Source organism: Nelumbo lutea, chromosome 1, assembly GCF_056320005.1.
Source record: "Nelumbo lutea isolate HS-2025 chromosome 1, American lotus-T2T, whole genome shotgun sequence".
Lineage (NCBI taxonomy): Eukaryota > Viridiplantae > Streptophyta > Magnoliopsida > Proteales > Nelumbonaceae > Nelumbo > Nelumbo lutea.
The window spans coordinates 52,008,165-52,032,266 of record NC_142684.1 but is presented as its reverse complement, the minus strand read 5'-3'; the positions used below and the strand labels follow the sequence as shown (position 1 = coordinate 52,032,266).

The 24,102-nt window shown below is 39.6% G+C and overlaps 1 non-coding gene across 1 annotated transcript; it reads right to left on the bottom strand.

The window, feature by feature from the left end:
• Window positions 1-9,930: 9,930 nt before the first annotated feature.
• LOC148874630 (small nucleolar RNA R71) lies at window positions 9,931-10,037 on the bottom strand. Its single transcript, XR_016106394.1, has one exon. It is a non-coding gene; the product is annotated as a small nucleolar RNA R71 (small nucleolar RNA).
• Between the last annotated feature and the right edge of the window lie 14,065 nt (window positions 10,038-24,102).

The following is a 24,102-nucleotide window of genomic DNA, read 5'->3' as shown; positions in this document are numbered from 1 at the left end:
GGGTAAGTGTTGGGCCCATAGAGCCCATCTGATGGGTTTCAGGGGGTGCACTATTCATAACAGTGTATTCGGCCAGGCCTTGTAACAAAGGCTGGGCTGAACCCATGTGGCTGATGTGTAGATCAATGTTTGGGTCCCACACCATACAAGGAAGCCCAATTGGGCAGTAGTTTGGAAGGCTTAATGAATACATAACCCTGAATGGGCCTTAAGCCCATTTCGAACTGGGCTAATTTGATTAGTCTTTAAGGGGCGAATTCTGAGATAAGATCAGTTGATAGGATTGGGCCCACACCCTATCCACTCAAAGAGTCCAAGATCTAAATGAGATTTAGATTTGGAAACTTCCTAATTAGATTAGAGCTGGCTGATCTATTCTGTAGATAAGATAAGGATTATCCCTTATCTCAAAGGGACTTCTAATCCAGATATGATTTGGGTTAGCAACTCCTAATGGGATTAGGAGCTGATCCCTTTAAGTCTATAAAAGGAAGAGGGTGCGGCAACCTTTAGACATCCAAGAGACTCACCAGCAACAGTCTTGTCTTTATAGCTGAGATCACAGAAGAGAGAATTATGCACCCTGCAAATACTCTCTAGCTGCCTCCTTCCTGTAGCCGCTGCCTTTTGCAGTTCGATCTCCATTGTTTGGGAGAAATCAAGATCGGATCTTGATTCCAATCTTTTGGAGAAAAGATTGGTAGGAGTTGTATTCACTAGCCACCCAGGTGATTCTTGGGAAGAATCAAGTTCTTAGGAAGGACACTGCTGATTCTACTCCACCCTGCACTGCGCCATCTTCAGTGCGAGCAGATTTTGGTTTCTACCTTGGGCGTGAACACCTCCGTTGAGAGATATTATTTCTCTATATCAGGTATTATCTCTCTCTCCTCCTTTCGGTTCAGATCTGGTTCAGTTTATGATTCAAGAATGATCCTTGAAAATATGATTTTCTAAATAGGGAATTCGATTCCCAGTTGATGGGAAAGGAAAAATTTTTGAAAATTTCCCCCCTTTATTCCACAATCTGGGGCGTCCGTATGACGGATTTCCTATCCCTTCAGTGGTATCAGAGCCATGGTTCAAATCTTGAACCATTATGTTTCAGATCTGAACCTGCGCAAATAGGGAGAAGGCGTTTACCCAATTTGCGCAGATATGGGTTTTGGGAAATTTGTTCCCAAAATAGATGGGTAAATAATCTGAAATTATTTTTAAATAAATCTGATTATTATTTAGAATAGTTCTTTATAATTTTCTTTATTGATGGGTTGTTCGTACAAGAGGAGATCAAAATCTTTGTTTGCGCAGGGAGAACTGCAAGATTTGCAGTTTATTGAATTTATTTATTATATTTGGTCTGTAAATAATTTTTTTTTATTTTATTTTTAGACGCAATGTATTGGCATTCGATCTGATGTAATAATTAATAGAATTAGATTTTCTATTTATTTCTATTTTTGGATCGAAGATGGCGACGCAGAGAAGGAGATTTCGCGGATGGGAGATTCGCTATCTGCGATTTGCAGTTTGAGAAACTGCAATCTGTTATCTAACCTCTGTTTTGTAGGATGGAGTGTGCGAATAGCCCTGATTAACTGACTATTGTTTTTCTTTCATCGGTTATTTAATTTCAGATTATTTACTTGAATTAAGGATTTAATTAAAAATCAAACCCAAGACCCATTCGAACCAAGATTGGTTCAAACTGTTTGAACCAATTCTAGGGTTTAATCAAGGCTAAAAGTCAGCCCTAATTTTCCCACTAATGGGCCTAAGGATTGGTATTTAATTAAATGGTTAATTCAGCCCAACCTGTAAAGGCCAAGTTTTAAATAGTTAAAACTGCAAAAGCCCATTTTAAAGGATAAAGCTATATGGGCCGAACTGGGTAACCCTAATTCAGCCCATTTACCTAGATAATGTAAAGGGTTAATATTATGGAATTTTAACGGGCTTCCAACGGGACTTACAGATAATTAATTGATTGGATCAATTTATCCTTCCATGAGATGTATGGATGTGTGATGTGTTGCGTACATGGGCCATAAGTACATGGCCCATGCTCATTCGACAGTGGCTCTTGCGCACACCATGGCTGAATGCACATCATTGCCATGGTGTCCCTTTTTGGTCATTGAATGAATTCCCTCAGTGGTGGGCTCCACACCTCATCAAGAGGTTACGTGCAGAACCCTAGCCAATTTAAGGCCCACCGAAATCTGACTTTATGAAAATCAGTGGGAGCCACCTTGGTTTGACCTAAATCAAACTAGGGCATATGATGAGACCAAAACAAACCTTAATTTTATCCCCTAATATTCACTCTTTTATGTTTATTTAGCACTTAAATGGACTCATTACTCTTGTATTTCGATTCAGGGCAATAAAGAAGGCAATTGGAAGAAAACAGGGCAAATCGGGTGATTTTGCACAGTTTCGGCGACAGTCAGTAATCTGGGCCTAACTCTCAATTCCAGACACTGAATTGGACAATTCAAGAAGCATTAGAAAGATAAAAGGAAGGTCCATAACTTTTATGTTTTGGGTTTTGACAGATTCATCCCGCATCGAGTACGAAAATGAGCCCAAAGTCGGAGCAAATTCGCAGCCAAGCCCATTTCACAACTTAAGCCCAACTCGCAGAAGTACCCTGAAGCAGCCCAACTCGAATTCAAGAGTTAAGAGTCCGAATTTTCAATGTAACCTCCAAGGAGAGAGTTTTATCAGATATAAAGTCTTGAATGTAATCCTACAGAGATAAGAAGATTGAGATTAGAGCATTAGATAAGAGATAGGATAGGATTAGTTCAAGATAAGATCAAAACACCCTAAAGATAAGATGATCTCCTATAAGGAGTTGGAAAACAGCCCTCTCCTTTGGCTATATAAAGAGGGGGGTGAACCAGCTCTAGCAATCACTCATTCCAAAATCCAAGAGATCATCAAGAAGACCAAGAAGCAAGAAGGCAGTTCGGCTATGGAGAAGAAGAGCATGGAGATTGCGCAGATCATGAGTAGCTAAGCTTCTTTTTCTGGTTCAAGGGGGGAGGTTCGATTGTGTCATTGTGAGGTTTTGTAATTACTTTATTTTCTTTTTTTTAATTCAAATATTCATTGGTTCTTGTGCACATTTTTATTGGATGTTAATGTTAATTAGTCTGACAAACTGAATTAATGTTGATTTTCCTACTGCTATCCATGATTTCGGTGATCCGTAATTGTCACGAATAATGGTACAAGTAGCAATTAGGTTGATATCCTTTTTGAATCAATTGTTCGTGACAGCCTTTGACCAATGTTTTAACATGGTTCAACCTAAAAGAATCGATGGAACAAAATTCATTAATTGCAGCTATCTCAATTATTGTTATTTTGTTTAACTGTTTTCACAAATCTTAATGCTATCATTGTTTAACATGGAACGCTATCGTACCCAATTGAGTGGTGATAAGTGTTGATCGAATGCTGGGTTGGGTCAACTGAATTAGGAAAACACAAGATTTATTATGGCTATCCTAATAAATCTAAAATTAAATGCTTGAATTGCAAGAATGCTGAATTGTACCTAGGATCGATGGCCAATCGATTCAACCTGAACCCTTGAACCAGAATTCGGTAAGACTGATTTTCTCTTGTTTGTTTAGTTTGTTATTCTTTTAATTTTAGTTATTTAATTTTCCCACACAATTACTTTACCCATTTGGCTAAGAGATTATTGATTTGCTCCCTGTGGGATTCGACCTAGAACCACTTTTACTACAAATATTTTATTGTGGGACTAGTACTAATTTTGAGGGCTTCGACAAACCCGTCACTAACCGTAGAAAATCTTCCCACTTGTGAGCCTTGCCTACAAGGTAAAATGATTAAGCGGCCATTTGTCGGTAAGCCTAAAAGATCTGGAGGCACATTGACGTAATACATATTGATGTATGTGGTCCCCTGAGTGTTAGGACACAGAATCAACACGTGTACTTCATCACCTTTACAGATGATTTTTCACGATATGGTTACGTGTACCTAATGAGACACAAGTCTGAATCCTTTGAAAAGTTCAAAGAGTTCAGACAGGAAGTCGAGAAATAGTTAGGGAGAGAAATTAAAGCCCTTCGATCGGATCGAGGTGGCGAGTATCTCTCTGACGAATTCAGGGACTACTTAAAAGACAATGGGATAGTGTCACAACTAGCTCCTCCTGCTACACCACAACTTAACGGTGTTTCAGAGAGGAGGAATAGGACCTTATTGGATATGGTCCGGTCACTTCCCATACACTCAGAGTTACCCACATCCTTTTGGGTTACGCATTAGAGACTGCGATCTACGTGCTGAATCGAGTTCCAACCAAATCGGTTCCGAACACTCCATATGAACTTTGGACCGGAAATAAACCAAGTGACAGACACTTGAAGATTTGGGGTTGTACAGCACACGTTAAAAGAATGAGTGCATACAAGTTGGAATCCAAGACTAGTCATTGCCTGTTTGTAGGCTACCCAAAAGGCTCTGTAGGTTACCTATTCTATGACCCAAATGAGCAGAAAGTGTTCTGAAGTCGAAATGCCCAGTTCTTAGAGACTGATTATATCCTGGACACCCATCGTCTGGAAATTGTTCTTGATAAGGAGAGCTCAGGAGCAGTGGGAGATGTCCCACAAGTTCCATGTAGTGACTAACCTAGAAGATGCACTCGGGTATCCATGCCACCAGTCCGTTATGGTTATGACCAGGATAGTTACCTAGTGCAAACTTTGACTAGTGAGAGGATCCCGTGACTTACGCAGAAGCTATGTTGGACATAGATTCCCAGAAGTGGGTGGAGGCCATGAGAGCAGAGATGGACTCAATGGAGACCAATGGAGTCTGGACTCTACTGATCCGCCCTCCGGGGTAAAAGCAATTGGTTGCAAATGGATTTACAAGAGGAAGAAGGCCCCGATGGTATGTAGCAACATACCATGATTATGTTGGTATCGATTATTAGACCTTCAAAGCTCGTCTGGTGGCAAAAGGGTACACTCAGAAAGAGGGCATCGATTATGAGGAAACCTTTTCGCCTGTGGCCATGCTTAAATCCATTAGGATCCTGCTAGCTGTAGCAATGATGAACTTACAATTTATCTATAATTTTTGAGGACTTTAGCATGGATTTTTATGCCGGTTTTATTAATTTTTGCCTTAATTTAGCTTAATGCTAAGAATAGGTTCAGGGATAATCAATCCAAGAGAAGGAAGGAAAAAGGCAAGAAAAGAAGGTTCAAAAAGACCAATTTCAGTCCAGCCCGGTCGTGGAAGCAAGAGAGAGCACTTCGGCCCAAAAAGAGCAAGTGAATTCCTTGAGAAAACCCCAGAAAATAAAGCCTAGCTATGAGGAGAATTCGGCCCAGCAAGGAAGGCCCATTTTTAGCCCAAATAACAGCCTAGAGTGTAGCCCACATGAGCTCAAAAGCAAGCTAAGTTGTAGCCCAAATAGCAGCCCAAAGGGAGCTAGGGGCGGCAACTTCTAGGAGTTTCTTGAAGAGAAGGAGGGAGCACTCTAGAAGGTTCATGAGGGGTGTAATACACCCCATTCTAGAGGCTTCAAGAAGGGGCAAGAGCCCCCTTGAAAAACTATATAAGGAGGCCTCTAGGAGGGGAGAAAGTTGTTCAATTGCTTGAGAGAAAGGCTCTCCCACTCTTAGAGGTTCAGCCACCTTGAGAGAAGAGAAGAGAAGAAGGCTAGGCGCAAGGAAGAAGAAGAAGAAGGGCTGAAGGAAGTTCAAGACAAGCAAGCTAGAAGAAGAAGGTGAGTTCGAATTGAGGGATTGTGATTCAAAGATTTTTTGTAATAAATCATTTGTAGTTTCATTCTCTTTTGATTTGAATTCAGTTTCTTAGTTATATGTTCTTTCTTCTTTCTCCTTGTTTCCATTCTTCCTTGATGTATTTCAGCTTGTAAAATTTCAGTTCAGCAATCTAATTCTTTTTGATTCATTCAAATGATCATGCATTGTACTTGAAGTTTCTTGAATAAGGGTGTGATTGCAGATCAATTCGGCCAACTAACCTTCAAAACTCAGATCTGAATTCTCAGATCTGAGATTGCAAGATCTGAATTGCTTGAAAGAGAATTCAGATCTGCAAATTTCAGATTGGGCGAATTAATCTACAGCTTGGAATTTCTAGAGTGCTTGAGAGAGACTCTAGGAATTCAGATCTACTATTCAAGAACTGAATTGAGTGCAAGGTTAGAGATAACTTGCACAATTCAGTTGGTGATCAATTCAGATTTGAATTGATGCCTTAGAAGTGTTTGAAGAAATGCATGCATGGGGATTAGATTCTTGCTAGAGATAGAAGAACCGTCACTCATGCATAGGATGAACATGCGCTTGAGAGAGGCTGTTCATGACCTTGGGGTTTCACCAAACCAAGGCTCAATCATGATTCATTCGAATGATCCAAATTGATAGATTGCTGAATTCTGAGATTGACATTTACTGCTTACTCTTCTAACCTGAATTGAAGGCAATTGGATCAATGATTTAGATAGATTTTAATTTAGGATTTCTTAGCTTTCATTAGAGTTTTGATTTATTTGTTGATCAGATAAGAAATGTTCAATTTAGTATTGGTAATTGTTTCCTAAATCCTCGTGGGAACGATACTTCACTCACTACTTTATTACTTGAACGGCTAGTGCACTTGCTAGTGTCACAATGAGCCACACATCAAGTTTTTGGCGCCGTTGCCGGGGATTTATAGAAGCAATATTAGGAAACATTGAGCATTCTTAATCTGATCTCATTCAGCATTGCATTCATAGTTGGGTTAATTTGCTAACTTTTTCATTTCAGCTTGGACTGCAACTGCTGTACTACTGTAGTTATGTTTCTTCTTTCTTAAGTAGATTACTTTCTTTTTTTTGGTTTCAGTTTCATTTTAATAAAGGCATATTTGATTTCTATTCAATCTTGATGTTGTTCCCTTCAAAAAGAAAAAAAAAAAAAAAAAAAAAGAAAAAATTCACATAAACATGAGTGTTGCAGATCTGAGTTGCATTCGGCACTCAGATCAGCAGATTTCAGATCTGCAGCACTCAGCCGAAAAGAGTTGCTTGTGTTTCAGATTTTATTATTCTTTTCTTTCATTACAAAAAGAAAAAAAAAAAACAAATGAAAAAAAAAGGGGGAGATATTTTGAACAACCAGAGGAGCAATTGAGAATTCGGATCAGAACTCAGATCTGAGTTCAGATCTGAATTCTGCTATTGCAGATCTGCAACAGTTCAGATCTGAGTTCCTCTGAACTCAGACCTGAACTGATGAAATTTTGAGGGGAATTGGGTGTCATCACCACCCCAATTCACCCTAGGGCACTTCTGCTATTCCCCAAAAACAATTTGGTAGCAATAACTGAAGGTAAGGCAATTGAGATTTCAGATCCGAACTCAGACTTGAGTTCAGACCTGAACTCTGCTATAGCAGAACTGCAATACTCAGAAAAAAAAATATCTGTTCTCAGCCCTTTATTATTCTTTTCTTTCGTTGCAAAAAGAAAAAAAATATATATTTAGATAGTGAAAAAAAAAAAAAGAGAGAGAGAAAGAACCATGGAAACCAAGGATTCGGATCAGAACTCAGATCTGAGTTCAGATCTGAGTTCTGCTGTAGCAGATCTGCAACAGTTCAGATCTGAGTTCTCTTGAACTCAGTCCTGAACTGATGTAAATTCAAAGGGTAATTGGGGGTTATCTTCACCCCAATACACCCTACAAAAAATCTGCTATCTCCCAAAAATAATTGGATAGTCATGGTTAAAAAAAAAAAAAAAAAAAAAAAAAAAAAAAAAAAAAATTCGAATCTGCAATCACCTAGATCTGAACTGGGGTTGTGAACAGAGAAGGATACAGGGCATACTTTGCTGTATTAAATAACTTGTACTCCGATATATCTGAGCTGATTTGGTTGAAGAAAAGTATATTTAATCTGAGAATTTTTTATGCCTCAAGAGATTTCATGAAAAGTGGCACTTCCACACCATTTTTTCTATTAGAGTTCAGACCTATAGCAGGGCTACTATAGCAGACCTGCTACAGCAAGACTGAACCAGGGCAGGTTTTGAACAGGTTTGTATTACAATTAACATTACTAAATTGGCATTGTGAATTGTCCTAGGCTGATCTTTGAAATTTTTTTTTTTTCAAGATAGATAGCTCTGATTTCAGCTATGCATGAATAGAAAGTCTAGCAGATCTGAATGGGTGTGTGCAGCCATGTGTACTACATTCCAATAAGTGTATACTCCATCAAGGGCTACATTGATGGAGCCATGTTTCTTCTCTTGATACTTGATTGTTCCATCCTTAGTTTCAGTTTTAATGTAGCTTATGCAAATCAAATTTCTCTTCTTCTTTTGGTTCTAAAAAAAATATATATATATATAAATAAATAAATAAATAAATCTCAAAATGAGTTCAGATCTGAATTGCATTCATCAATCAGACCTGCACTCATCCAAAAAGATTTTGGTTGCATTGCTGTATTTTGTTTTAGTTTTCTTCCTTTAAAAAAAAAAAAAAAAAAAAAAAAGAAAAGAAAAGAAAAATAGAAAAAGAAAAGAAAAAGAAAATAAGATCCCAGCAGCCACACCATGGTGAATACAGGTCTGATTTCAGATTTTTTTTTTTTACTAACTGATTGATTTTGGTTTTGTGCAGATCTGTATACAGCATGTTTCATTGCTGATATCAGTAGGTTATCCTGCTGAATTGCTCAGTTTTAGTATGGCTACTCCATCTGGTGTTTGGTGATGCATAGCTCATCAAAACAGTGGGCTCAGATCTGATATTTAGTAGCCTTCCAATATGGAAATCAGACCTGAGCACAACTGTACTGTTATCAGCAGCTGCTATTATATTTATTGTTGTTCTCAGTGGCTTCTGAGATTTCAGAGCTGATCTCAATTTTGTATAGAACTGATGTCTGAATTGCTATCAATCATTTGTACATTGATTGACCTTCAGTAGCACAGAAGAGCCTTTTAATATGAAACTCAGACCTGAACACAATCACTGCTGATCCGCACTTGGCTGTCCTCAGTAGCTGCTAAGATTTCATAACTGTATATTACTGTTCTCAGTAGCTACTGAGATTTCAGCTCTCAGCAGTTTAGATCTGTGTAATTAAATCCCGTCCCTGATTTCAGCAATATAAAGAAGAGGAATTTGTAAACTATTGTTCTACTCAGAGATTACTGAATTCAGACCTGTTTGTAAATTGCTACTGAATTTTGTATATTGAATAAGATGTTGATATGCTTTTAGTTAGCTGCATTTATTTATTTTAGGATGTAGGTTTGTATATTCCAATACTTCACTTTACATTTTCAGTTGTAATAGGATTAGTTATTTATTTTCTTTTGTGAATATTGGCCTTTTTATTGCTTTGACCTTTACAGTTTATGACAAGCAGACCTGAACTGGAAGAGATCCTTTACGACCCGGAGATTGAACGGACTCTCCGTGTCCGTTTGAGAGCTGCTAAGCAAGTCAGACAAGAAGCACAAGAAATGGCTGAACAAAGAACTATGATGGATTATGCCAAGCCCACCCTCACCGGGACTGTCTCCAGCATTATCAGGCCAACTATTGCTGCCAATAACTTCGAAATTAAACCGGCCATAATCCAAATGATACAAAATACGGTTCAGTTTTGTGGTATGGCCCATGAGGATCCGAATGCCCATATTGCTAACTTCTTGGAAATCTGTGACACCTTCAAACACAATGGGGTAAGTGATGATGCCATCCGGCTGAGGTTATTCCCATTTTCTTTGAAGGATAAAGCCAAAGCTTGGTTGAACTCATTACCGGCAGGATCTATAGCCACATGGGATGAAATGGCCAGTCGTTTTCTCTCTAAATATTTTCCCCCTTCTAAAACTGCTAAAATGAGGAATGACATCACTACATTTTTCCAGCAAGAGGGGGAATCTCTCTATGAGTCCTGGGAACGTTACAAAGAGCTACTAAGGAGGGTTCCTCACCATGGCCTTCCGATTTGGCTGCAGGTGCAAACATTTTATAATGGTTTGACCGATTCAAACAAGACCATCTTAGATGCAGCAGCTGGGGGCTCCATAAACAATAAGACTCCCGAGGTTGCCCATGCACTCATCGAGGAGATGGCAGCCAATAACTACCAATGGCATTCAGAAAGGACACCAGTTAGAAAGCAGCATGGCCTTCATAATGTGGATACATACACAGCTCTCTCTGCACAAATAGGAGCACTTAGCAAAAAATTTGATGAGATGCAGATGGCAGCTATGCATGTACAGTATGATAAGTGTGGGGGAGGCCATGATAGCACTGAATTCCAAGTTGGCAGTCAGACTTTTCAGTCCACAGAACAAGTAGACTTTGTTGGCAACTTTACAAGACAGCCAGGAAATCAGTACCATCATGCCCATAACCCCGGATGGAGAGGCCACCTGAATCAGCATGCACCTAAGCCTTTCCACCAAAACTTCTATCAGCCGGAACCGAAATCTAACTTGGAGGAGCTGATGACCAAGTTCATAGCTAGTGCGGAAAATAGATTTCAGAAAAACGAAACATCGATAAGGAACTTGGAAACTCAGGTTGGGCAGCTGGCACAGATGATTTCAGAAAGGGCTCCGGGTACCTTACCTAGTAACACCATGGTAAACCCAAGGGAACAAGAGGCTGTTGGGAGAATTCCCAATTCAAATACTTAGTCATAAACTGTCTTACTTGCTTTTTGTTTTTATTTTTCATAGCATTTAAGTTTAGTTAGTTTTTCTTAGAATTTAATTGAATAAAGATACTGATCTCCTCTTCTAGTTTGCAAGTGATTTCTAGCAGAAGAAGTTTTCCACCGACAACATATTGCAGAATTTAAGAATGATCTTCAGGGAAGTCCTCTAAATACCTCCTATTACTTGATGATGCTCTTGCTAGTTTTATTGTTACTGCCTAACACTACGAACATTGAGGACAATGTTCATCTTAAGTGTGGGGGAGTGAGCCTGAGACTAGGGTATGGGGGCTGAAACCATGCACCTCATTCACCCCAACACACATATGCAGGCAATGACATCACCAAAAAAAAAAAAAAAAAGACTGGAACCCCTCAAGTTCATTACTATTTATTTGAAGATTTTTAAGAAGGAATTCAATGAGTTGAGGGAGACTGATGTACTTGTTAAGTTTTTATTCTTGTGAATGACCCAATTTGATATATGCATGAGAAAAGGGGAGCTGAATATGCCTTTCAGCATGACTAGCCCTAACTTCCTTCATGTGTATGGAAGCCCTTGATTTCATTGTTAATGGTCAAGAAAGCTAAGTGCACATCTGAAGTGTTGATTCTTGAGGTTCAATAATTGCAAAGAAGGACAAAAGCCCAAATTGACTCCGCTATTTTGAGCTGAATAGTAAAACTAGCAGCTCAGAACATGAGCCCTATTTACCTACCTCAAGTAAGTGACCAGTGTGAGATGGAGCATAAGATGCACTCACACCAAAAAAAAAAAAAAAAAAAAAAAAAGAAAAGTAAAAGAGAGAGAAAAGTGTGTGAGATGGAGCATAAAATGCACTCACACCGAAAAAAAAAAAAAAAAAAAAAAAAAGAAAAGAAAAGGGTGAGATGGAGCATAAGATGCACTCACCCCTAGAATTAAGAAATTGTGGTGATAGCTGAGGTTCAAAGGGGCACTCTAAAGTTGAACTCTCATTGAGATTCAGTTACAGATGTGAAACTTAGTGAAATTTGATTATTAACCTTGACAATTAAGGAGCTGATTTATATATGAATTAGGAGTGAAGGCTAGACTATGATGAAATTCATATTCTCCTTTCCTTGGATCTGATACATATCTTAATTGGTAATTTACAAGAATAAGAGTTGAGCACTTACAAAAGTTCCCCGACTACTCAATGCATTTCTATCTTAAAAAGTTCACCAGGTAAATGGTGAGAACAGAAGGGGGGAATGTTAAGTTTATGGCTGATGTCTTTGCTTGAGGACAAGCAAAAGCTTAAGTGTGGGGGTATGTAGCAACATACCATGATTATGTTGGTATCGATTATTAGACCTTCAAAGCTCGTCTGGTGGCAAAAGGGTACACTCAGAAAGAGGGCATCGATTATGAGGAAACCTTTTCGCCTGTGGCCATGCTTAAATCCATTAGGATCCTGCTAGCTGTAGCAACATACCATGATTATGAGATTTGGCAAATGGATGTCAAAACTGCATTCCTGAATGGAGATCTCATTGAAGATATCTATATGTAGCAACCGCAAAGATTCATAGTTGTGGGTCAGGAAAACATGGTATGTAAACTTAATAGATCCATTTATGGACTTAAGCAAGCTTCTAGAAGTTGGAACATCTGTTTTGACTCTTTCGTCAAATTGTTTGACTTCGAGCAGAATCCGGATGAACCCTGTGTTTACAGGAAGTACATTGGAGATAAGGTTACCTTCTTGGTTCTGTATGTAGATGATATTCTACTCATTGGGAATGATGTAGGAATGATGACTACGGTAAAAGTATGGCTTTCACAGCAATTCTCCATGAAAGATCTTGGAGAAGCCTCCTATATACTAGGTCTTTGACTCGATAGAGATAGATCAAAGTGGATAATAGGATTATCCCAATCTTCCTACATTGACAAAATAGTCAAAAGATACAGCATAGAAAACTCCAAGAAAGGAAATGTTCCTTTCAGGTACAGAGTCACTCTCTCCAAGAAGATGTCTCCCAAGACTTCTGAGGAGATTGATGGCATGAAGGACGTTCCCTATGCCCCTGCCATAGGGAGCATCATGTATGACATCCTATGCACTCGCCCTGACATTGCTCTGGCAGTGAGTGTAGTAAGAAGATTTCAGGCCAACCCAGGGCAGGGGCATTGGACTGCTGTGAAAAACATACATAAGTAACTTCGAAGGACAAAAGAGTTTTGTCTAGTATTCGATGGTAGCTCACTACAGATCCAAGGGTATACAGATGCCGATTTCTAGTCGGATCTATTTGATTGAAAGTCTACATCTGGGTACGTTTTCACGATAGGATCGTGTGCTATTTGTTGGGAAAACAGCAAACAGGGGTCCTAAATTGCAAATTAATAGTCCACAACCCAAGCCAAGCGCATTTTCGTAAGTGAGGCTGCCTTTTTAATGAAGGTGTTCATTCCTGAATTTGGAATTCAGCACATCACCCACTCCATTGTTGTATGACAACATTGGACCTACGGGAGGATGACAGTAGAGGTAGCATCATCGAAGAATGTGGTAGACCCATTGTCTAAGCCACTTTCACAGAAAGTGTTTGAGAAACACGTGGAAAGAATGGAACTCTGGCTAGTACCTGATTGGACCTAAGTGCAAGTGGGAGCTGTTAGACAGTTTTGTATGCCATTTGCTTCAATCAAAATGATGTACTTTATGAGTTTATTGTAAATGAATAAAAGTGAATATTTGATTCATGTTCCCTTGGTATGTTTCTATGTTATACCCTTAAACTGGACACTAAATGAGACTCGTGTTAGTTTAGAACGTTCACAGCCAGTGGGTCGGTCTGGGGAGACCTATCCTGACAAGGCTGACACTGTGGTGCCACCAAGTCGGTTGGGGTGGCTTGTCTCAGCTACCGGGGTGAGACCCTAGGCACATACAGTGTGGGATTAATTGAATCTTTGAACTGGACCAGATTTTCAGTATTGCCCTGGACCTTGGAGATTGATGGGAAAAACTGGAAAGTTACACCCGACCCCTAGACTCGATTCAGTGAGATCCTTAGTGGGGCTCAAAACCTGGGTATGTTGGGACAGTCTGAGAATAAATCTGAGTGGGTGATCATAGTGGCAGGATCAGCCCCTTTGTCGGCAAAGGTAATGATCGGGGATGCACTCTCACTGATGGAAACCAAGACTGTCGGCAACCGATTTCAATCATTGAGAGAGTGCAACACTGTTCCTTGCAGCCGAGGGAGAGGTCCTCTCTTGTTGGGCAGTGTATGATCATTATGGGCTAAGAGGTTTAGTGTAAGGCCATTGAGGATAATACCTGATGGGCTAATCTTGCATCTGCCCACAGTCCCTGGGTGTTACAAGGTGGCTTGGCCCAGGGACCACTTAGGGTAAGTGTTGGGCCCATAGAGCCCATCTGATGGGTTTCAGGGGGTGCACTGTTCATAACAGTGTATTTGGCCAGGCCTTGTAACAAAGGTTGGGCTAAACCCATGTGGCTGATGTGTAGATCAATGTTTGGGTACCATGCCATACAAGGAAGCCCAACTGGGCAGCAGTTTGGAAGGCTTAATAAATACATAACCCTGAATGGGCCTTAAGCCCATTTCGAACTGGGCTAATTTGATTAGTCTTTAAGGGGCGAATTCTGAGATAAGATCAGCTGATAGGATTGGGCCCACACCCTATCCACTTAGAGAGTCTAAGATCTAAATGAGATTTAGGTTTGGAAACTTCCTAATTAGATTAGGAGCTGGCTGATTTAATCTGCAGATAAGATAATGATTATCCCTTATCTCAAAGGGACTTCTAATCTAGATATGATTTGGGTTAGCAACTCCTAATGGGATTAGGAGCTGATCCCTTTAAGTCTATAAAAGGAATAGGGGGCGGCAGCTTTTAGACATCCAAGAGACTCACCAGCAACAGTCTTGTCTTTATAGCTGAGATCACAGAAGAGAGAATTATGCACCCTGCAAATACTCTCTAGCTGCCTCCTTCCTGCAGCCGCCACTTTTTGCAGTTCGATCTCCATTGCTTGGGAGAAATCAAGATCGGATCTTGATTCCAATCTTTTGGAGAAAAGATTGGTAGGAGTTGTATTCACTAGCCACCCAAGTGATTCTTGGGAAGAATCAAGTTCTTAGGAAGGACACTACTAATTCTGCTCCACCCTGCACTGTGCCATATTCAGTGGGAGCAGATTTTGGTTTCTACCTTGGGCGTGAACACCTCCATTGAGAGATATTATTTCTCTATATCAGGTATTATCTCTCTCTCCTCCTTTTGGTTCAGATCTGGTTTAGTTTATGATTCAAGAATGATCCTTGAAAATATGATTTTCTAAATAGGGAATTCGATTCCCAGTTGAAGGGAAAGGAACAATTTTTGAATTTCGCCCCCCTTTATTCCGCAATTTTGGGCGTCCATATGATGGATTTCCTATCCCTTCAATAAAAACCCAGGGACTGTGGGCAGGTGCAAGATTAGCCCATCAGGTACTATCCTAAATGGCCTTACACTTGACCTCTCAGCCCATAATGATCAAGCACTACCCGACATGAGAGGACCTCTCCCTCGGCTACAAGGAACAGTGATGCACTCTCCACTCACATGGATCTGGAGAATTAAAACCATTTGCAAACATTTTGAAACCATACATATATATATATATATATATATATATGTGTGTGTGTGTGTGTGTGTGTGTGTGTTAATTTTGCAAAACAAAATTCCAACGATTGAAATCAACTGACGGCAGTTTGGTTTCCATCAGGGAGAGTGCATTCCCGATCATTACCTTTGTTCGACAAAGAGGCTCTTGTCACTATGATCACCCACTCAGATGAATTCTCAGACTGCCCCAACATGCATAGGTTTTAACTCTCGCTAAGGATCTCACTGATTGGCATATCAAAGATAGCCCGATCTGACACCCAGTGAAGTATCATAATCGAGTCTAGGGGTCAGGTGTAATTTTCAAGTTCTGCCCATATGTCTCCAAGGTCCAAGGCAATACCAGAAATCTAGTCCAGTTCAAGGATTCGATTAATCCCATACTGCATGTGTCTTGGGTCTCACCCTGGTGGCCGCGACAGGCCATCCCAACACTTGGTGGCACATCAGTATCATCCTTGGCATGATGAATCTCCCCAGACTCATCCAAAGGCTGTGAACATTTAAAACTAACACAAGTCGCATTAAATGTCCAGTTTTAGGATCTTACACAAAATTATACCAAGCAACATGAATCAAACATGCACTTTATTTATTTACACAAAAAAAATATCAAAAGTACATCAATTCAGATTGAAGCTAAGGGGATACAAAACTGTCCAACAAGTTTCCTAGTAGACATATGTGTGTAGAGGTGGAGCAAATGTGAGGGATTTTGTCCTTGGGCCAGAGGTGCACGAGGAGGTGGTAGAGAGTTACATGGTACAAGGGGTGGTGGTGCTCGTAGTGGTAGTGGTAGCCCATGAGTGCTCACATTGTGGATGAGAAGGTCACACAATTAACTTTTGTTATGATCTTCATGGCCCTCCATCTTCTTAGGCTAACCAAGAAATGGTGGAAGGGGATTTTGGGAGTCTTAGTGTAATTGAAGATGCTCCTACTTCTAATGTTGGTAAGGATAAAGATGTTAAATATTGTACACCCTTAGTTCCAATCAGATTGATGTAAAGATACATTTATTGTAAATGAATAAAAGTACATTATTGTTCCATGTTGATATTGGTATATTTTTGTGAAATTACCCCTTAAACTTGCACTTATGAGACTCGTGTTATTTTATAATCTTCTTAGCCATTGGATAGACTTGGGGAGTTTATCCTGTTAAGGTTGACATTAATGTACTACCAAAGAAGTTGGGGCAATTTGTCTCAACTGCTAGGGTTAGACCCAAAGCACATACAATATGTATTTGGTTGAAAAACTGAACACTGACCATTTTCCAATTATGCCTTAGACATGGAGATTGATGGAAAAAACTGGAAAGTTACACATAACCCTTAGACTTGATTATGGTACTACACTAGGTGTTGGATAGGGTTATCTTTGATGTGCCATTCAATGAGATCCATTGAGTGTCAAAACCTAGGTATGTTGGGGCAGTCTGAAAATTCACTTAAGTGGGTGATCATAGTGATAGGATTGGCCCTTTTGTTGGACAAATTGAATGATAGAGCTTACACTCTCTTTGATAAAAACCTAAACTACCGATAGTGGATTTCAACTGTATTTGAGATTTGGTTTTGCACAATATACTTTTATGATATATACACACACACACACACACACACACACACACACACACACACACACACACACACACACACACACACACACACACACACATATATATATATATATATATATATATATATATATATATATATATATATATATATATTATGTTTTATGAAAAATGTTTGCGAAATGTTTTAATTCCTAGGATCCATTCGAGCAGAGAGCGTGACATTGCATAGGGTTCTTCATAAGGAGACCCAACCCGACCAAACCGACCAACATGGACTGATCCAACCCAAGTCGTCCGGGTTTTCTTCAGCATCGGTCGGTTTTGGGTTATAAAAACTCATAAACTGATGATTCGGTTCGACTTTGGTTTTCATGTATGAAAACCGAAACTGACCCGAACCAAATCGACTTAGTAGTTAGTTCCTAGTTAGTAGTTACAACCTACTTAGTTCCTACTTAACTAAGTTTTTTCTATCCTAGTTACAGTTAGGTTGTACAACAACTAAGTCACCACTAAGTAGAGCCGAAACTGACCCAAACCGACCCAAACCGACTCAAAACGATCAGGTCGTTTTGCTTAACACAGGGTCGGTTTCAATTTCAATTTCAGGTAACCCGACCAAGTCGGGTCGGTTGGAAAAACATCAGTAAACCGACCCAACCCGACCCGTAAACAGCCCTAACATTGCACCTTGTAGCCAGGGGAGAGGCCCTTCCTTGTCGGGCAGTGTTTGTGAAGGGAAAGGAAATCCATCACATGGACGCCCAAAGATTGCGGAATAAGGGGGCGAATTTCAAAAAATTTTCTCTCCCTTCAATTGGGAATCGAATTCCCTATTTAGAAAATCATATTTTCAAGGATCATTCTTGAACCATAAACTGAACCAGATCTAAACCAAAAGGAGTAGGGAGAGATAATACCTTATACAAAGAAATAATATCTCTCAATGGAGGTGTTCACCCCCAAGGTGGATCCAAAATCTGCTCCCACTGAAAATGGCATAGTGCAGGGTGGAGCAGAATCAGTAGTGCTCTTCCAAAAAAACTTGATCCTTCTCAAGAATCACCTGGATGGCTTGTGAATACAACTCCCTTCAATCTTTTCTCCAATAGATTGGAATCAAGATCCAATCTTGATTTCTCCCCAAGCAATGGAGATCGAACTGTTGTAGGCGACAACTGCAGGAAGGAGGCGGCTAGAGAGTATTTGCAGGGAGCAGAATTCTCTCTTCTGTGATTTCAGCTCTGAAGACAAGACTATCTATTGCTGATGATTGTCGGTTGTGTCTAAAGGCCGCCACACCCTCTTCCTTATATAGACTTAAAGGGATTAGCTCCTAATCCCATTAGGAGTTGCTAACCCAAATCATATCTGGACTATAAGTCCCTTTAAGATAAAGGATAATCCTTATCTTATCTGCAGATTAGATCAGCCATCTCCTAATCTAATTAGGAGTTTTTCATATATAAATCTTATTTAGATCTTGGACTCTCTAAGTGGATAGGTGTGGGCCCAATCCTATCAGCTGATCTTATCTCAGAATTCGCCCCTTAAGTGACTAATCAAATTAGCCCAGTTCGAAATGGGCCAAGGCCCGTTTAGGGTTATGTATTCATTAAGCCTTCCAAACTGCTGCCTAGATGGGCTTCCTTGTATGGCATGGGACCCAAACATTGATCTATACATCAGCCACATGGGTTCAGCCCAGCCTTTGTTACAAGGCCTGGCCGAATGCACTATTATAGACAGTGCACCCCCTGAAACCCATCAGATGGGCTCTATGGGCCCAACACTTAGCCTAAGTGGTCCCTGGGCCAAGCCACCTTGTAACACTCAGGGACTGTGGGCAGATGCAAGATTAGCCCATCAGGTATTATCCTCAATGGTCTTACACTTAACCTCTTAGCCCATAATGATCATACACTGCCCGACAAAAGAGGACCTCTCCCTCGGCTGCAAGGAACAGTGTTGCACTCTCTCTAGTATGGATCCCGGGAATTAAAACCTATTTGCAAACATTTCGAAACCATAATATATATACTTTTATATCTCATATAAAATATATTTTGCAAAACAAATTTCAACGATTGAAATCAACTGCCGGCAGTCTTGGTTTCCATCAGTGAGAGCGCATCCCAGATCATTATCTTTATCCGACAAAGGGGCTGATCCTGTCACTATGATCACCCACTCAAATGAATTCTCAGACTATCCCAACATACCCAGGTTTTGACACCCGCTAAGGATCTCACAGATTGGTACATCAAAGGCAGCCCAATCCGACACCTAGTGCAGTATCATAATCGAGTCTAGGGGTCGGGTGTAACGTTCTAGTTTTGCCCATCAATCTCCAAGGTCCAGGGCAGTACTGGAAATCTGGTCCAGTTCAAAGATTCAATTAATCATACACTGTATGTGCCTAGGGTCTCACCCTGGTAGATGAGACAAGCCACCCCAACCGACTTGGTAGCACCATAGTGTCAGCCTTGTCAGGATAGGTCTCCCCAGACCGACTCACTGGCTGTGAACTTTCTAAACTAACATGAGTCTCATTAAGTGTCCAGTTTAAAGCGTATTACACAGAAACATACCAAGGGAACATGAATCAAATATGCACTTTTGTTCATTTATAATAAATTCATAAAGTACATCATTTTGATTGAAGCTAAGGGCATACAAAACTGTCTAACAGTTTGATCATTATGGACCGAGAGGTTATGTGTAAGAAACCATTACAGGGATGATTACCCGATGGGCTTTATCTTACTTAAGTCCATTATCCTTGGGTTTTCATAGGATGACTGAATTTAATGATCATTTAAGTGTAAATGTTGGGTTCATTTTGAGCCCATAGTGATGTGCTCAGGGGTTCATTGCATTTAATAGTGAATTCGGCCAACCTTTTTCTACAGAGGCTAGGCCGAACCCATGTGGACTTATATGATGTCATTGTGGGGTCCTTCACCATACAAATTAGGCCTAAATTGACCATGCAACACCCTTGGGTCATGAGCCTTATAGTTGATGGGCTTAAGGCCCATAATTAATCTGATTAATTAAGTTGTCACATGACGGCTTAAGTTGTCATGTGACATGGGGGGAATTTGGGTTTGGAATTGGGTATGAATCACCCATCCTCTTAAGAGGATAAGGCTTATCTCTTAAAAGAGTCTAGATCCAAATTAGATTTGGATAATCTCCCAATTTGATTAGGAGAAGTGCTCCATAAAGAGACAAAAGAAGAAGAGGATGAATTAGACTCTAAAGATAAGTTCTCTGTTGTTCTTTTTGTCTCCCAAGAAACCCTAGTTCAACCACAGCTATTTTGGGACTGATAAAGATAAGTTTTATTCAGATTTTTTCAAGAAAAATCCAGAGGAAGTTCGTGCTCACCTTCCCCAGTTCGATCCAAGTAGTTGGATTATAGTTTTATTGAAAATTGTGTTGTTGAACCGGCTTCAGGAATACGCTGTGCCATTTTCACTTGAGGCTGGTTTTAAGACTGATTTGGGCATGAACTTTCATATTGGGATCTGCGTTTATGGTATCCATATCAAGTATACATCTCCCTCTTTGATTAGTTACAAATTTGGTCCAGTTCAGTGCAAGACCGATCCTAAAAATTGTAGTTTTTCAAAACATAGGGAATTCAATTCCCAGAAGAATTAGGAAATTTGGGAAATTTCACTCAGCCATCCATATAATGGATCCTAACCCACCTTTAATGGTATCAGAGCACTAGGTTCAGCCCTTGGACTGAACCATATCAGATTTGAACCAAAACTTAAATCGGCAAGAACTTGTCTAGCAGATTTGAGTAGCTAACAGAAAATTCTAATAAATTAGTTCTCTGAATGGGTAAATGATCTAAAATTTTGGTGAATATATTCTGAAATATCATAGAATTGTTCTATTATGGATTCTTGAATTCTTGTAATGAAAGTGTTATGGAGATCGAAATCTTGTTGGCAACAAGTTTTGTGTACATCGAGATCTTTTTTTAATTATGTGGTCTATAGTTAATTATTTTCTTTTCTACAAAGAATGTATTAGGTTTTTTTCTTATGTAAGCAATAGAAATTAGGGTTTGTTTTACAACAGATAAATCACTGGAGCATGCGGAGAAGACAGAGCTTGTAGATGGAGATTGATCTACAGATTGCAGTTTTCGTAGGGATGTAGTTTTGTCCAGATCGGGTTTGAACCATCACACTATCAGCCCTAGCTATTTATTTTGGTTTGTTTTCTGTTTTAATTGTGAATCATAACTGAGAATTTTAGATCATTGCCTATGTGAATTGATGCATATTTTGGACACCAAACCCTAGGCCGATTTGACCTAGTTTTGGTCCAATTTTGTTGGGCTGAACATATGGTTCTTTGGGGTTTAATCACAGACCCTTGGATCATGGTTTAAGTGACCTAAAATTGGTTTTAGGTCAGGGGTTTGATGGCCCATTACATGGACCAGTTCAGCCCATACTTGAAAACCCCTTTTATGTTAGATTAAATCAAGACTTGCCCACTTCAACATAGACAACTATAAGGGTTGAACTGCTTTTTGCAATTTAGCACATATAACAAGATAAAGTTATTAGATAATTTGGTCCATTGGTGGGTTAATCATGTTTTAATCAAAATAGATATAGATTTTACAAGTTTTAAATTGATTTGGATCAATTTTTTGTGTGTATATGATGTGCTGAATGGATGTGATTTGTTCATGGGCCATAAGTACTTGGCCCATGTATTGACTTATGTGGCTCTCTACAAACATCATGGATGAATGCATATCATTTTCATGATGCCCATAGATCATTGTATGATCTCCTTTGCCAATGGGCCCCCTAATTAGCTTTCTCCCCAAGAGGAACCTCACAGGAACCCTAGCCCATTAAAGGCCCATTTGAATCTGACTTTATGAAAGTCAATGGGAGCCACTATGGTATGACCTAAATCTGACCTAGGGATTGATATATGCATTCCCTCCTAATTAATATAAGTGCAATGAGATTGGGAATATCATAGGATGATTTCTCTAAAAGCATTCCATCATTAGCATGAAAACAAGCTGAATTGGTAGGTGGAGATGCATCATAAAATTGGGTTATCCATTTCACTGAAGTAGTTAGTGGGATTTCTTCATGAGATGATAGGGGCGTCATAAATAAATAGGAGAGGCATATCCTAAAATGGAAGACTCTTCCAAGGTACATTGGGGATCACAATATGACGAGTATGCACTTACTAGATAGAAAGGTTCAACCCAAAATGGCAATGAACCTTGTCTAATGAAGGCCAAAGGGAAAGCTCATTGAAGGGGTGGATACATGATCCTTCATAGAAAGTGGTGGGGTTAGGCAACCTAAACAGTTGGCCCCATGTGCCTATGTGATTTCTCACATTTCCAGTGACATGAACTATGTTCTTGTCATTGTGATAAGAGGGAAATCTCAGAGATGAACAAATGGCAATGGAACATAGATAAAATTCCATTCTCTGAAAGATAAAATGAAACAATTTTATGGTCATAGACTAATTATTCATTCATTTTATCAGAAATGGCACACGGATAGTTCGCTAAATTATTAGAAGACAATAAACTGAAAGGACCCAACTAAGCGAATCAGTATAGTAACCTAAATCTAGTGCTCACGTCCGAGAAATTGGACAACGTTGCCAAAAAACCAGTACCTGAACGTCCGAGTGACAAGGCTTTTAAAGCATGAATAAGGGAATATTAGGAATGGAAAGGGAAAAATTGTCTTGCCCGGTGTTATGTCATAGCCTCTTTGGACAATTCTATCTAAAGACAATATGACAAAATTGATATATACAAATATATCCTAGATAGTCTAAAGACCATGTATGAGGTGCAGAATCGTTCTACTAGATAGAAGGTCCTCAAACTGTTGATGTCCACGAGGTTGACTGAAAGCCAACCAGTTCATGACCATGTCATGCAGATGATAGGTTACACAAATGAATTGGAGGCTCTTGGCTCTCAACTTGACGATGACACCAAGACTGATGTCGTCTTGAACTCTCTGACCTCATCTTTCAATCAATTTGTCATGAACTACAACATGAACAAGGTAAAAGTTAGCTTGCAAAAGCTCAACAATATGTTGCAAAGAGCTGAATAACTAATCATGAAGGACAAACTGGTAGCCATGATTGTTGAAGGTGGAAAACCTCACAAGAAGAAAATGAAGGCAAACTGAAAAAACAAAAGAGAGACAAATTATCAAATGAATGTCACTTTTGCAAGCAGACTAGGCACTAAAAGAATAACTGTCCTCAATATCTAGAATCCCGCAAGAACAAAGAAGGTAATTTCAAATCTCTTGTCATAGAAACCAATATGTTGGTCACTTTTGCATCCTAATGTATTGACTTAGAGGCTTCCACTCATGCATGTAACATTGCAGTGGTTCAACGAAAGCAGAAGATTGAATGATGACGAGGTTGTGCTTTACTTGGAGACAACTACAACCATTGTGGCTATTGCTATAAGAACAGTAGATTTGATTTTTAAAAAAGGAATTGTTACATTAAAATATTGTCTTTATGTTAGACAGTTTTGTATGCCCTTAACTCCAATCAGTTTTGATGTACTTTTGACATTTAGTGTAAATGAGTAAAGTGCATATTTGATTCATGTTGTGTGGTATGTTTCTATGTAAGACCCCTAAACTGGACACCTAGTGAGACTCGTGTAAGTTTAGAATGTTCACAGCCGTTGGATAAGTCTGGGGAGATTTATCCTACCAAGGCTGACGGTGGTGTGCTGCCAAGTGTTGGGGTGGCCTGTCTCAACTGCCAGGGTGAGACCCAAAGCACATGTAGTGTGGGATTACTTGAATCTTTGAACCGGACTAGATTTCCAGTACTGCCCTGGACCTTTGTGATTGATGGGCAAAATTGAAAAGTTACACCTGACCCCTAGACTCGATTATGATACTGCACTAGGTGTCGGATTGGGCTGTCTTTGATATGCCAATCAGTGAGATCCTTAGCGGGGGTCAAAACCTGGGTATGTTGGGACAGTCTAAGAATTCATCTGAGATGATGCACTTTCT